At 36.1% G+C, this 16,324-nt stretch overlaps 1 long non-coding RNA gene across 1 annotated transcript in view; it reads right to left on the reverse strand.

Annotated features, from left to right (window-relative positions):
* LOC127222544 (uncharacterized) overlaps positions 1-16,324 on the reverse strand; it is a 146,188-nt gene that overhangs the window by 17,305 nt on the left and 112,559 nt on the right. Inside the window, exon 2 of the long non-coding RNA XR_007834549.1 lies at positions 3,299-3,390. This is a non-coding gene — a long non-coding RNA (uncharacterized LOC127222544). The remainder of the gene's footprint in view (positions 1-3,298; positions 3,391-16,324) is intronic.

Raw genomic sequence — 16,324 nt, forward strand, 5'->3', positions numbered from 1 at the left:
TCAGCTGGTAAAGACCTGCTACCAAGACTGACTGACTGCTTCCAGTAACCCTTATGGTAGATACAAAGAATCAGATCTTTAAACTGTCTGTTAATCTTCACGTTCATTCAGAGATGTCACACACATGCATAGGTGGACAAGTATGCATGTGTGTGCACATAAACACACTCCACTCACATAATTTAAAATAACAAAAAGCTAACGCTGAGATTTCTTTAAGCAGAGGTTCTGCTTCGTGATGGTAACATGGTTACCACACAAAATTTGCAACCTGCCATGTGTGTATGTGTGTGTGTGTGTGTGTGTGTGTGTGACTGGTAATAATACATATACACATAAGTCAAATAAATGATTTTACACATGAGTGTGTCCAAAGGGCTTAGACGCAATCCTAAGCAAACTCTGTTTGGAGAATGCCTGAGACCCTTATCTCACACTAGTTTTCCTGAAAAGGCATCATGCTTTGGGACTTCTGTGCTTAATACAGATCATACCTTGGCACTCCCTGTTTTAAAAGAATTATCATAGAAGAATACTTCCATATGAAGTAATGGAAGGTGATTTTGCTATTAAATAGAAAAAGAAATTATCACAAAAATTTATAAAATTTTATGGCATGTAATAAAAAGCTAGAGAAGAAACAGCATGAGAAAACAAATTCTCCTATGAAACATGAATGAACTTACTACAAATACATAAACCAGTGTGTTTATTTATGGGAGAAAAATTACTTACTCAGGTTATTTGAAATATTCCACAAATTTTCACTATTAGTCAAGGCAAATGCTTTATATGAGTTATTTCATTTACCCTTTGCAATAACCTCAGAAACACAATCCGGTATTCCATTTTATTGAAAGTAGTTGAATTGAGAATGGAGACATTGAGAAAGAAAGCAGGCAGAGTTTCATGTTGAGTCTATGAGAACTGGGGTAGGTACAGTGGTAAAATACAGGTGTCAAAATACCACACACACAAGCAATGTAGAATCTTTACATAACTTTAAAAATCCAGGTGCTAGAGTGGGAGGTGCTTTTCAAAGTGGAAAGTGAGACAGGAGGTGAACACTGGGGTTCTCCTTTTGACTCTTTCCATATCCACAGAGACTCATTCTTCTGTACAAATGACTTCAGAGTAATGCCGATGTCTGGAACACAGATGAGCCCTAACTAAGCGTGGGTAAGAATTTTTCTGCTCTTTTTTGATCAGAGAATGAGCTGGTGAGTTATAATTGCTAATTTAGCTCTGTTTTTTTTTTTTTTTTTTTTTTTTTTTGGTTAAATGAGAACCTATAATGAGCAATAGTCTTGATGTACATTTTGTTGATATGATAAAGTAACTGATTTCTCAGGTGTCCAAGGTATTTCTAGCTTTCATCTGACACATTCGAGTGACACAGATTGGATGTCAACTTCTCTTGATATGAGGATAGCCAGAAAGTATCTTAGCTCTTTAATAGAACACCATCAAATTTAAATCACATTTTAAAAGAAGCAGAAGAAATAATCCTGAAGTTCACAAGAAAGCACAAAAGAGCCCAAGCAGGTAAAGTAATCCTAGACAAAAAGACATAAACTGCAGACATAGCAAAACTTGATTTCAAATTAAACTAGAGAATTACAATTAACAAAAAGAGCACAATACCAGCACAAAAAAAAAAAAAAAACACAGATGATTTAATAAAATAAAGGATTCAGATAAACTTATGAAGTTAGAGCTACCTAAATTTTGACAAAGTTGTCACGAGCCTACATTCAAAAAAAAAAAAAAAAAAAAAACCCTCCTTAATTGGTGATGGGAAAATATCTACAAGCAGGAAGAAGAAACTAGATTTGTACCTTTTGATAGAAAATGATTAAAACAAAACAAAAGGTCTAATATAATAGCTAAAAACCCTAAAAGTGCTAGAGCAAAACATAGAGAGAATATTTTAAGCTAAAGACATGGACAAGGGATTTGAATACTTGGTCCCCAGTTGGTAGAACTGTTCAGGATTAGGTGTAGGCTTGTTGGAGGAGGTGAAAAATAAATTAATTTCTTTGGCAGAAGAGACTTCAAAATGCCCTAATATTGTCTCTATTGTGTGAATATTAATAATCACTCAGAAGATGGTCTATAATAAAAAAAAGAGCAAGTGGGACAAAAGTAATACAGTAGGACAGTTTGAATGGGAAACAAAACAAAACAAAAGACCTTGTTCTGAAAGATGGGAGGAGCTTAAGGAGAGGTCTGGTCTGAAAAGAAATTGAGGGAAGGGTACCCTCAGCACAAGACCCCACCCAGCTAAGTTTCCAGCCAGAATGTGGCCTGGGAGGTGTGTCACTGAATTGTGCTGCTGCAAGTCCTCTTGGCCACCTGCTAGCAATTTTCAAATGTAAGTTCTCAGCTGCTTCTGCTGCAAGGTCTTTGCTCTGTCATCATGGCTTTAACCCGCTGGAACCATAAAAGACCATTTCAATGCCTCTTTGAAAAGCTATCTTGATCCTGGTGTTTTATCACAGCAACAGAAAAATAATTCAGTGTAATTCAGCAAAATAAATAAATTAAAAAAAGTAGTCATGCAAAAGACAATAATACCATAAAAATAAGCAATATTACTAATTTTCTCAAAGATGTCATTTCTGACATTCTGTCTGTGTCTTTCTCGCCGTGTGTGTGTGTGTGTGTGTGTGTGTGTGTGTGTGTGTGTGTGTGTCTGCCTCTTTCTCTCTCTCTCTCTCAGACACACACCCCTAGTATGACACTAAGTTGCTAACTACAAATTCAAGAGAAAACAGGTTTTAAGTACTTGTATGCTAAAGGAATCTGGAAGGGAGAGTAATAGTGGGAAAAGAGAGGGAGCGACAACATCTCTGGTTTCAAAGGGTGCAAAACTGTTTTACATTGTTCAAATATTAAGGAAGACCTTCACAGGCTAAATTTTACAGTGCTATTGAAAAGTAATTTTTGTAAATTGGTATTTGTTTTAATTGAAAAGAATATTTAACATTTGATTTTACAGCCCTCATTTCAGTTCACAAGACTTCCAAATGAAGAACACAGCCCCATTTTTAACTCATATGTTGACACTATCCCAATATAACAAGTAAAATTTAATATGCCTCTTCGGGTGGTTAACATGATATTTCATTTGGAAAATTTCAAATACAGCTGGGATCTATAGACATGTAAACATGTAAGTAGTCATACACAGAGAACTTTGGATGAAAGAATATACTGGAGGAAAAAAAAGACAATTCGGCAAGTTAAATTGTAATTGAGTAACCATATTATGTACTAGGATACAGTCTGTATTTACCTTCAGTGTCTAATTTCTTTAGATGTTGTCTAAACCATACAGCCTTCAATATCTATCTTACAGAGGCAGAAGTGGACATCTCCGATGCTCTCCTAAAAGAAAAGCATAGGAACATATAAACAAGGGTCTAGATGAATCTCATTTCGTTAAATAGAAAAAAATTCAAATTAATTATTTTTTATTAAAAAACAAATTTATATAATAATCAAAGGTAAGGAAAAGCTGAATCACATTCTAGAACATATTGTAAGTAAATAAACCCCAAATTAGACTGAGATTTCTCATTAGAAAAGTCAAACATTTTTGTCTAATAGATTTTAGCCTTCTCTCCCCCCCCCTTCCTTCCTCTCCACATTTATTTACAGTTTACTTTATGGTGGGTTGGAGTAAGATGTGGTGGAGGTGAGATATCCATGTACTATGGAGTTAAGAGGAAACACTGAAAGAGTAAGTGCTTTCCTTTCATCATGTGGACTCTACAGAAGGAATTCAAGTTGTTGGGCATGGTGGCAAGAGCCTCTACCTGCAGCATCAAACCCTGAACCCTTAGGGTAGATTTTGATGCATGTCATAGGAAGAGCACTTTCTATAGTACTTTTGAACTATTCAGTATCTATGTACATTTTTTTGTTTGAGATTGCAATTTAATAGTAACATTTTTCTCTTTCCTCCTGCCAAACCCTCCTATTTACCTCTCTCGGCTTGCATTCAAACTCATGGCCTCTTTTTTCATTAATTGTTATTGCATGCATATATGTATCCTAAATATAGCCTGCTGATTCCATATGATATACTAGTATGTAACTTTTCAGGCCTGACTGTTTGGCACTGGAGAGCTAATTGGGACTGCCTTTCCCTTTTCCAGCTTTATACAGTTCTATGAAAAATTTTAATAAATATAATTTAAAGCATACCAATTCCAGTGTTCTCTATGATTTTTGACATAGTAGAAATTTGATTCTTGTTCATAATTGCTACAGAACATAATCTGGATTATATCTTAACTGTCATTTGAGCCGGATAAGAAAAAACCCAGTAAATTCAAATCTTGCTTGTGAAAAACTAAAACTCTATTCTTATCACTTAAACATACCAATCAGTATTTCACACCATCTTAAGGAAGCTTGGCAGAAAAAGTCATTTTAGAAAAAGAAAATGACTCTAATTGACAAATGGATTTATCCAGGCAATATGTCCTTTATCTAAAAAACGTTATTATTATCACCCAAGTGCAATTTTGGAGAAGACTTCAATGCTACAGGGCCATTCCTTTAACAGGTGGTTTAAAGGACCACAAAGTCACAATCTAGACACAAATGACTTTGAAAACAATACTATTGTTGCTTTTAGTTATTACTGTAGATCCCTGGTTGTCTGTATCTGAATAATAAACTACTGAGATATTTTAAAATACTAAGGCATGGTTGTTTGTTAATGATTTAGATTTAATTTTTATATACTAACAGTTTTTCTTAAAAATCACAATCTGATTGCAAATGCAGTGTTCTATATGCCTAAAAATCTATTAAATATGGCTTAAACTTGAAAAATAAAATTTGTAGTCTTAGCATATCTCTTGTGTAAAAGCAGGCTTTCTTAAAATATTTCTGCACATCTAATTATAAAATACAGGAATTTGTAGAGAAAAACCATGCTTTCTAGTTTCACACTGCTATATGAGTGCATCTATGCAACTTTCAAGATTCTATTCATTTGTATCTTGTAACTTTAGAAACACTTTAATTTACATTTTCAGAGATTTAATCAAAACTCTCTCATAGCAAGAATGTACAAAAGTAAAATAAAATTACCATTTTTCATTATAATAGTAATTAAACATTTAGAGATTTAAAATTATTTGTAGCTTATGCTTGCTTTATAAAGGTCTCCAATATTTTGAACAAGAATTTTAATTCATGGATGATCTATGTTCACAACAGTTTTATATAAGATGATAACTTTAGCGCAAGCATAGGCAAACCACTGTTTAATACCAATTAAGACCATTATGATGTTTATTATAAATTCTTCAAGGAGACCTTGAATTAGTACAGTTCAAATGTAACTACTACATTTTTTTTTTTTTTTTTTTTTTTTTTTGTGGTAAAGAGCAGAAAAGTTCCCCTCTGTAAAATTCAAATGTGACTGATAGTAATTCTTGCCCACTAACAACTTTTTCTCCAGCCCTCTTGCCACATGTTTGGTTAGTTAATCTAGCTTCATAGGCAATATATCTAAAATGCAGAGCACCAATAACAAGTGAACTATGTTAGTGAAAATCAGTAATATTTTCCCTCTTTTCCTTTCTCACCAGTATTTTCTAAAAATATTCACCTGATATGGACAAAATATCTCTTTGGTTGGAATAGTCAGTTTGGTCCTGATACAACTGTCCCTTCACTAGCAAGACCAGGCTGGCATTGAAATGACAAGGCTCTTGCCTTAATCTTCCTAGTGCTGGGATAACAGGCATGAACTACCATGCCTACATCCAATGGTAAACTTCCAATATATCTATTACTTCAGGGAACTAGTAATTTGGGATAATGTTTGATCATCTATAACTGTCATCAGTTTTACAGAGAACATTTATATGACTGAGGTGAATGTGTGTTCTTGACATGGGCATGGCCATGAGAAGTATTCCAATGCTTCAGCCCCATGGGAGTAGCAAAGCCTTCCTTGGGTGAGGCTCAGGATGATGGCAAAACCTTTCTATGGCCTGAGTTTGATTATGGACAGTTTGTGCATGAAATGTCCACTATAGCTTGATCCTCCAAATGGCCTGTAGGCTGTGCCCTATGGAGGCTCTGACTACTGAGATTAGTGAAATTAACTTCCTTGTTTAGCTGTACGTAATAACCTCTGCTTGTCAGTGTATATGTAGTAAGTATGCTTCCTTTTTGAGCTGTATGTAATAACCCCACCTCCCTATTCACCTGTCTATAATAAAGAAACAGCGTTTCCAGGTTGCTGTGGCTTCTCTATCTGACAGCCCACCCAACCTGATCTTACGATTTTTCTGCCCCTGTATTTGTAAGTCTGTCCTTTCTTCATTACTTTGATGCCCCAGTTAGTTTAAGCTTTGGAGTCATGCAGAGTGCTGCACATATGGACACCTCATTATTATGTTTGTTGACAGAAACAACTACTGAGCCAGCAATGTTGAAGTCCAGTGAACAGTTTAATATTTCACCCACTACTTTTAATCTTTTATAGGCTTCCTCTAGATCTCAAAAAATGATGTTACTGAAAATATTAAGCAAATATTCACAGTTGAGAAAATAAACACAATGCAGAAAACAACAGGGCGAGAGAATAGGATGATATGAACATAAATGTCCACACTAAGTTTATAATCATTTCAAAAAAATTTTTAAATGGCTCACAAACTCAAAAAAGTCAAAGAAAATGTAAAATTTAAAAAACTCTGGGCACTAATCATCTAAGAAATCTGGGAATACATGTAAAGATAAAACCTATGAATATGATATGAGTGGTTAAAGGAAGAAATACATATCAAAGGAACAGAAAATATTTTAAGCAAAAATCATACATGAAAATTCCCCCAATCTAAAGAAAATCAAGGCGCCTATCAAGTAACACGAAACACACAGAACACCTAATAGAATAGAACCAGAAAAGAAATTCCCATTATATAATCACAACATCAAATATTCAGCACAATGTAAGGATATTAAAAGCTGCAAGGGAAAAAGAACCAGTTGCATAGAAAGGAAGCTATGTTAGATTAACATCTAACTTTTCAAGGGAGACTCTGCAGGCCAGAATTTGGACTGATGATAGTCTACAAATTCCGAGAAACCACAGATGCTAGCCCAGACTGCAAGACTCAGCAAATTATCAATAAAAATCACTTAAACAAAACAAAAATATTCCACAAAAAACTAAATTTAAGCAATTTCTGTCTACCAAATCAGCTATACTGAGGGAAATTTCATATGAAGAGGTTAACTCTACCCAAGAAGACACAAATAATAAATCATCACAGAGCTCTCTCTCTCTCACTGTGTGTGTGTGTGTGTGTGTGTGTGTGTGTGTGTGTGTGTGTGTGTGTAGGGGTTCAAAGCCTTAACAACAAATAACATGAATCAATACATACTCCTCATTAATAACTCTCAATATTGCAAATAGAATCCATTTTATACATCCAAGAATCAAACCTAACCATTGAAAATAGACATCACTTCAGGCTAAGAAAATACAAAAACATATTCTGCATAAATGGATCCGCAAAGCAAGCAGGTGTAGTAACCTCTTTCACAACAAAAAGATTTATAACTAAGACTACTCAGAAGAGATAGGCAAGGACATTAAATAATACTCATCAAAGGAAAAATCCACAAAAAGGATTTTACAATTCCAAATATTTATGTATCAAATCAAATATACTGCCACATAAATTCATAAGTAAACAATATGACAGGCTAAAACCACATACTGTACTGGCCGCCTCCTCCAGTGACAGATGAAGACTTTAATACCCCACTCGTACCAAAGGACAGATCATTAAGACAATAACTAAACAGAATGGATTTAAAAACATAAATCAAATGGATTTAACAGACATTTAAAAATTTTCCACCTAAACACTAAAGTAAATATTCTTTCTTCTCATGAGCTCCTGAAACTTTCTCCAAATTTGACCAAATAATAAGATACAATCTAATTCCCAAGATAAAAGGAAACTGAATAAAACCCACCATCCTGACTGACCTTTATGGATTAGAGCTGGACATAAACAATAGAAACAGCAGAAAGTATACATACTCGTGGAAACTGAACAAATAACCACAAATGAAAAGATAGCTAAAGACAGACATCCAAGAGGAAATTACAAACATTCTTGAATAAAATGGAAATGAAAACACAATATATCAAAAAACAAGGGACACAAGGAAGGCACTTGTAAGAACCAAGTTCATAGCACTACATCAGACACCCAGAGAGATCTTGTATTAGTAAGCTACTTAACTACACATCCCAAAGCTCTAGAACAAAGAGAGGAACAATATTTTAAAAGAATAGAGGGGAAGAAATGATCAAACTCAGAATGAAATTAATGAAACGCAAACAAAAAAATAATACAAAGAATCAGTGAGGTGAATGGTGTCTGAGAAACCAACAGCATTGATAAGCCTTTAGCTCAAATTCATTAAAAGGAAAAGAAGACCCAAGTTAAGATATGAGAAATTCAGAGAATGTAAGGTCATACTTTAAAATTTTGTATTCTACCAAAGTGGAAAACCTAAACGAAATGGACGAGTTTCTTGAAATACACAACCTGTCAATGTTAAATTAAGATGAAATAAGCAATTTAATTAAATAGAGACACAACACCTAGTGAGTTAGAACCAACCAAATGATGCTAAAGGCTAGATGGGATCAGTGCACAATCATAACAATCTTTGAAAGAAGAATTAATGACAATAATCCTTAAACTATTCCACAAAAGAGAAACTGAAGGAGTATTTCCAAAGTCTTTTTATGAAGACACTAATACTTGGATACTAATACTATAACCCCCCCACCAAGAAAATTACAGACCAATTTTTTTATGAACACAGATACAAAAAATTCAATAAAATATTTGCAAACGAAATTCAAAAACACATCAAAAATATCATTCACCATGCTCAACTATGCTTCATCCCAAAGATGGAGAAATGCTTCAAGGTATGTAAGTCATAAATGCAATCCACATATAAACAGACTAAAAGATAAAAGCACAAGATAACCTCATTAGATGAAGGAAATGTTTGACAAAAATGTTAAAATGCATTATTGTGAAATGTTCCATGACAAAAGCCCTAGAGAGACTGGGTATACAAAAAACATATTGTAACACACTAAAGGCAATTTGCAGCAATCTCATAGCCAACATCAACCTAAATGGAGAAAAACTCAAAGCATTTCCAGTAAAATGAGGAACAAGACAACCACACCCACTCTCTCATACCTATTCAGGGCAGTAGGCAATGTTTTAGCTATATAAGACAAAGTGATCAAAGAGATACAAATAGAGAAGGAAGAAGTCAAAGTATCTCTATTTGCAGATGACAAAATTTCATACATAAAAGACCCTTAAAAACTCCATATGCAAACATATACAGCTGAAAACATTTTCAGGAAAGTAGCAGCATAAAAAATTAATACACAGAATCAATAGGGTTAGTATGCTAAACGAAAAAAATACTTTATTTTTTTACTAAAACAATCTTACTTTACATATCAATCCCTGATGCCCCTCCCTACCCTCCTCCTGCCCCCCTTACTCTCCCAGCAATCCTCCACCATCCATTCCTCAGAAAGGGTTAATATTCCCATGGGGAATCAATAAAGTCTGTCACATCACTTTGAGGCAGGACAAAGGTTCTCAGTACTGCATCAAGGCTGAGCAAGGTATCCCTCCACAGGGAATGGGCTCCAAAAGCCAGTTCATGCACTAGGGATAGATAAATCCTGGTCCCACTGCCAAGGGCCTCAGGAGCTGACCAAGCCACAGCACTGTCACCCATATTCAGAGGGCCTAGTTTGGTCCTACTCAGGTTCCCCAGCTGGGGTCAGTGAGCTCCCACTAGCTCAAAGCTGTTTCTATGGGTTTCCCTATCATGGTCTTGAGCCCTTTGCTCATATTATTGCTCCTCCCTCTCTTTGATTGAACTCTGGAGCTCAGGCCAGTGCTTAGCTGTGGATCTCTGCATCTGTTTCCATTAGTTACTGGATGAAGGTTCTGTGATATTTATGGTAGTCATTAATCTCATTATAGGGGAGAGGCATTTAAGATAGCCTCTTCACTATTGCTTAGATTATTAGTTAGGGTCATCCTTGTGGATTGCTGGGAATTTCTCTAATGCCAGATTTCTCATTATCCCCAAAATGGCTCACTCTATCAAGATATCTCTTTTCTTGCTCTCTCTCCCTGTTCTTCCCCCAAATCGACCATCCTATTCCCTAATGTCCGCCCCCCCCCCCCTTTCCCTTCCCCTGAGAGCTTCCTCCCTATCCTCAATGCTCCCAATTTACTCAGTTGATGTGGTCTATTTCCCTTCCAAGGGGGATCCATGTCTCTCTCAGGGTATTCCTTGTTACCTAGCTTCTCTGGGGTTGTGAACAGTAGGTGGGCTATCCTTTATGTCTAAAAGCCACTTAAGAGTGAGTATATACTGTGTTTGTCTTTCTGGGTCTGGGCTACCTCACTCAAGATATTTTTTTCCTAGTTCCATCCATTTGCCTTCAAAGTTTGTGATGTCGTTGTTGTTAACATCTGAGTAATACCTCATTGTGTAAGTGTACCATACTTTCTTTTTCCATTATTTAGTTGAGGGGCATCTAGGCTGCTTCTAGATCCTGTCTTTTATAAATAATGCTGCCATGATCATAGCTGAGCAAATGTCTTTTTAGTATGAGTGTGTCTCTTTTAGGTATATGTTTAAGAGTGGTAATGCTGGGTCTTGAGGTAGACTGATTCCTAATTTTCTGAGAACCGCCATACTGATTTACAAAGCATCTAGACAAGTTTGCACTCACCCCATCAATGTAGGAGTGTTCCCCCTTTTGCACATCCTCTCCAGCAAAGCTGCCAAGGGTGTTTTTTTTTTTTTTTTTTTTTTTTTTTTTTTTATCTTAGCCATTCTGACAGGTGTAAAATGTTATCTCAACACCATTTTGATTTGCATTTCCCTGATGGCTAAGGATGCAGAGCAATTTTTTAAATAAAAAATAATAATTACAGTAAAAAAAAGGGGGGGTCCTAGAAGTAAGCAGAGTTTTCAAAGGATGAAACACAAGTGGCTGAGAAACGCATAAAGAAATGTTCAACATCCTTAGCCATCAGTGAAATACAAATCAAAACTACTGTGAGATTTCATCTTAGAACAGTGAGAATGTCCGCTATCAATAAAACAAGTGACTGTTCATGCTGGGACATAGTAAGCATAACATTTACCTCCTTTTTACCTTCACAAAAACACAGCAAGGACTACACAGAAAAAATAGGTAAAAAATGTGCTTCTTTCATTACAAATAGTTTGTATGTCAAACACTTATTCTTGTACTCTGGTAATTAGCATGTATTATCTCCACAAAATTATTACATAAAAGGTGACATACCAGAACAATTTTATAAGTTGAAATTCTATTTAGGATGTGTTATCATCATGCATGAAGAAAATACTGAGAGTTTGTATTCACCAGTTATTACTCATCCTGAGTGTTGTGCATTTTGTTTATTCATTATTCAAAATGGTCTTATGGAATATATTCTGAATCATTTAAATTTATAAAATTATAAGGAAAATTGAAAAAGAATATTCAAAGTACCCAGGTATTAAGTAGTAGAGCCAGGATATAAACCATGCAATTATTCTCCAGGACTTACAATCTTAATTATTATAATTACATTGGTTTTGGAATTACTAGAATCATAAAACATAAACATTTTAAAGAATAAAAAATTAGCAAAAAATACATCAATTGGTCAAGCTGTAGTACAGAAAACACTGGTTAAACTGAGCCAATGGAACTATCTTAGGCCGGTAGCTTGAGGGAAAAAAAAAGCAGACAGAGACAGATAAGAACTTAAGACATATAAGTGAACTATCTGCCAAAGATGTTTTACAATTTAATATATAAAATGTTTTCGGATTTTCATACATATACTATATTTGCATCATTTCTATCCCTCTTTCTCTCCATCAACTCCTCCCATGACTCTTCTAATTCATGATTTCTTACTTAATTATTGTTACACATAACACATATGTATATTCACATTTTAAAAAGTCATTTTGTGACTGTTGTACAGTATGTATGTTTACTCTGTGTGTGTTCGTGCTATGAGGCTTAGAAAAGTTTGTCAGATTCCTGGAACTGGTGTTATAGACAGAAGTGAGCCTTGAGGTGGGTGCTGCTTTCTGCAGAATCAACAAATGCTCTTAACTGCCGAGCCATTCACACGCACACATGCATGCACACATGCACGCACACACGCACACCCTACCAAGTACACTTAATGTGGTTCATATGTAACTGTGCTATAGAGGGGGAGAGCTGACAGGATTCACAGGAATTCCTGAGCTCCAAATGTACACCGAGCTTGCATCAGCCCAGCTTCGTTCCAGCATATCCACTATCATTCACCTTCACTAATTATCAACTTCAACAAATTCTGAAACTTTAGATACTGTGATGGAGAGGGTAAAACAGCTAGTCTTAAGGTAAGGTGAACATAGATATTGAAATGGACAGCACAGGCAATGACAAGAGTGGCCTGGCCTAAACTGGGAAGTATTAGGGAAAGTGATTTTTATGGTGAGATGACTTATATGGACTTTTGGTACTGGCTAATAGAAAAAAAATGAAGTTTTCACAAATAAAATAGATAAGAAGCCTGTTACATTTTTAGTTGATCTGTATAAGTAGAAATATTATTTTTAAATGGAAGGTTACATTGGATAGTATTAATAGGGAATCTTGACCCATGAACTAAATTCAAGATTTTAGTCAGTAGCAGACCCAGAATTCCATGAATGAAGGTATGACCAGCACTCTAAAGAAGGACCTGACTGTCAGTCTTTCTTCCATCATTCTCCCAGAGGGACCTACAACTGTTTACAAGAGGAACTGTACACTGCAGAAAAGAATCAGACTTTCCAGGTCTATTAAATATTGGTTCTGGACTGACAAGTCTGGTATTTGATGGGTTTTGGCTGAAATGGGTTCAGTAGGTTTCTGTACTCATGATGTGGTTATTTCCTCAGTCCCAGAATGTATAATAGGGATACACGGAAAAATTGGCAGAATCACCTATGGAACTATTATGAGTAGTTATGGTTGGTGGCATCAAAAGGAAGCCATGAGTTTCGTCTACCAGAAAATCAGTGAACTGAAACCAATACTGCATCCCTGAGGGAAATGCAGAAATTAATTTCACAATCAAGGACTTGAAAGATACAGGGGTAGTGCCATCCATGACATATCCATTTAACTTTCTTATCTGGCCTGTACAAAAGACAGATGGATCATGCAAAATGAGAGTTGACTATCAAAAACTTAATCAAGTGATGATTCTGATTGCAGCTGCTGTGCCAGATGTGACATACTTCCTTGAGCAGATTAACATATCTCATGATACATAGCATGCAGCTATTGACCTAAGAAATGCCTTTTTTAGGTATTTGTCCATAAGAACCGCTGGGAGCAATTTGCTTTCAGTTGACAAGGTCATTATTATATCTTTAAAGTTTGACGTAAAGAGTATATTAACTCTCCGGCCCTGTGTCATAACTTAGTTCAAAGGGATCCTGATCTCTGTCTCTTCTAGAAAATGTCAGTGCTTCACTATATTGAAGACATTATACAGACTGGAACAATTGAGTAGGAGGCACCAGCCATTTCAGATTTGTTGATAATGCATATGTACATCAGCAGATGGGAAATAAACCCATCCAAATTTCAAGGGCCTTATAGTTCAGTGAAATTTCTAGGTTCCAGTGGTGTGGGGCATGCAGAGCTCTCTGATAGAATACTGCTTTTTAAAAGGGTGTGACTTCTATTTATTCTACATTTGTTTAACTCAGTGAAGCTGTGTTACTGTGTCTGTCTGAAATGGTGATCCTAATGAAGAGCTGAATAGCCAATAGTGAGGCATGAGCAAGAATAGGTGGGGCTAGCAGTCAGAGAGTATAAATAGAATGAGAAACAAGGAAGGAGAGCAAGGAGAGAACAAGGAGAGTAGGACATCAGGGACCAGCTACGCAGTTACCCAAGCAGCCACCGAATAAGAAGGAAAGTAAGATACACAGCAGTAAAAAGGATAAAACCCTAGAGGGAAAAGGTAGATGGGTTAATTTAAGATAAGAAAAACTGGTTAGAAACAAGCCAAGCTAAGACCAGGCATTCATAAGTAAGAATAAGCTGCTATGTGTGATTTATTTGGGAGCTGGGTGGCGGACACTCAAAAAAGCCCAAAAGAGCCAGAGAGTAAACATCAGCAACATAGTGACATACCATCATCATGGTGCTTGAATACCCACCTGGAGCCTGAGAAAGCTGGAAAAAAGACAAGACTTCTTTAAGAGGCACTGCTGTTCAGTCAGCAGCACTAAATAGAAACAAACAGTAAGCTAAGTAAAAACCTCTTGTAGCAAAGCAGGTAAGAGGAACCTCTGACCAGGATAGGAGTTTTGGTTTGGCCCTCACCAGCTGGGAAGCAGGCAGAGCCAGCTGACAGCCATGCGGAGAATACAGGTGTAGCTTATCAGTCTAAAGTTTGCTGTTCAGCCAAAAAAAGAATAGAGATATGTAGTAAAGGAGGTCCAGACAGTAAAACATCTAAACAGGTTCCAGTGTGTTTTACAATGTGCATAGGCTTAAGAAAAGAAAGAAAAAGGGTATGGACAGTCATAGAAATAACTATTTTGAAAATAACAAAATAAAGTCTTTTAAAGAGTGAGTATAAGTAATAAAAAAGAAGCCATGTAAAGATGGGAAACACACAGGGAGTCTGGATCTTGTATAGTATTGGGTTGATTTTGAAATTTTTGATTGTGAAAAGCAAAGGTCAGCTGCTAAGAGACCTGGAATTTTAAGAGGGACTGTGGAAATAAACCAGCCTAGATACTTTAAGAATGCCTTAACTTTTAAAAGTCAAAAATTGTATTTGTCAAATAGAAATAAAAAAATGCTTTGGAGAAGTGATTTTACTTTTGTTTACACAGGAAAAAAGAGGCTGTAGATTCACTCCAGGTTCACTCTGGTCTGATAAAGGGAGACCTCTTGAATCTTGACAGGTTAGATCAACAAAGATTATAGCTGGTCTTCCCAGGACTTGATCATTATCTCAAAATTTTTTCTCACTGGGAATCTAAAGATACTTTGCCCACAGCCAGCAAGAAGTGGCAGAGAAAACATTGCCCACATTCCCAACAGAAAAGGGGGTGTGGGTGGTCTTTGGACATTTTGTGGGTTATGTATGTTTGTTAAAACTTAGGGGAATATAGTATAAAAAACAATCATTAATCTCAGATGTTTTGCCCACCATTAGGAATGAAGAACAAAGCTGCTTAGTTGTTCTCTTTTGATTCTGGAAACAGTACATTCCTTACTTTGGTTTCCTGCCATACACCAAATGATTTGGGAAACTGTTAGCTTTTAACAAAGCTAGGAATAGAAGGCTCTTCAACAGGTCCAGGCTGATGTTTAGGTGGCTCTATCACTTTGCTATAAGATCAAACAGACCTGATGGTACTTGAGGTGTCAGTGACAGGGAATTGATGCTGTTTGGGGCCTCTGGCAAGTTGCTATAGGTGAATTACAAATGAAAACCTTGGGAGTTTAAAGCAGGATTCTACCACCATTTTAGATATCATTCTCTCCTTTAAGGACAACTACTAGCTTGGTATTGGTCCTTAGTGGAATCCGAATGTTTTACATGGGTCATCAAGTTACCATGTGCCCTGAGCTGCCCATCATGAATTGGGCATTATCTGAACACTAAAGACATAAAGAACAATGTACACAGAAGCAATACATTATCAATGAAAGTGTACATATGTGATCTGGCCTGAGAAAGTCATGAGGGCATAACAAGTTACATGAATAAGTTGCTCAAATGCCTATGTTTTCTACTCCATTTACAATCCTGTCTGCTTCCAAGTATGTACCTATAGCTTTATGGGATAAGTAAGACTTGTTATCACTTGAGCAAGGAAGAGAAGCATTGTTTACAAATGATTAGCATGGTATGAATTCCCACCAAGTAGTGGATTATTGCAGCAGTATAATCCATTTCTGGGACAACCTTGAAAGCTGAAAGAAGAGTTTCACAGAGGGCAGAACTTTGGGTAGTACCATGACCATACATTTTCCTTGAAAGGAGAAATGGTCAATTGTGAGACTGTTTGTTGAGTCATGGTCTGTAGCAAATGGATTGTTCAGATGATCAGGGGCTTGGAAAGAACATGAATGGAAAATTGGCGAGAAGGATACTTAGGGATGTATTAT

The sequence above is a fragment of the Phodopus roborovskii genome, unplaced genomic scaffold, assembly GCF_943737965.1.
Source record: "Phodopus roborovskii unplaced genomic scaffold, PHOROB, whole genome shotgun sequence".
NCBI classification, from domain to species: domain Eukaryota; kingdom Metazoa; phylum Chordata; class Mammalia; order Rodentia; family Cricetidae; genus Phodopus; species Phodopus roborovskii.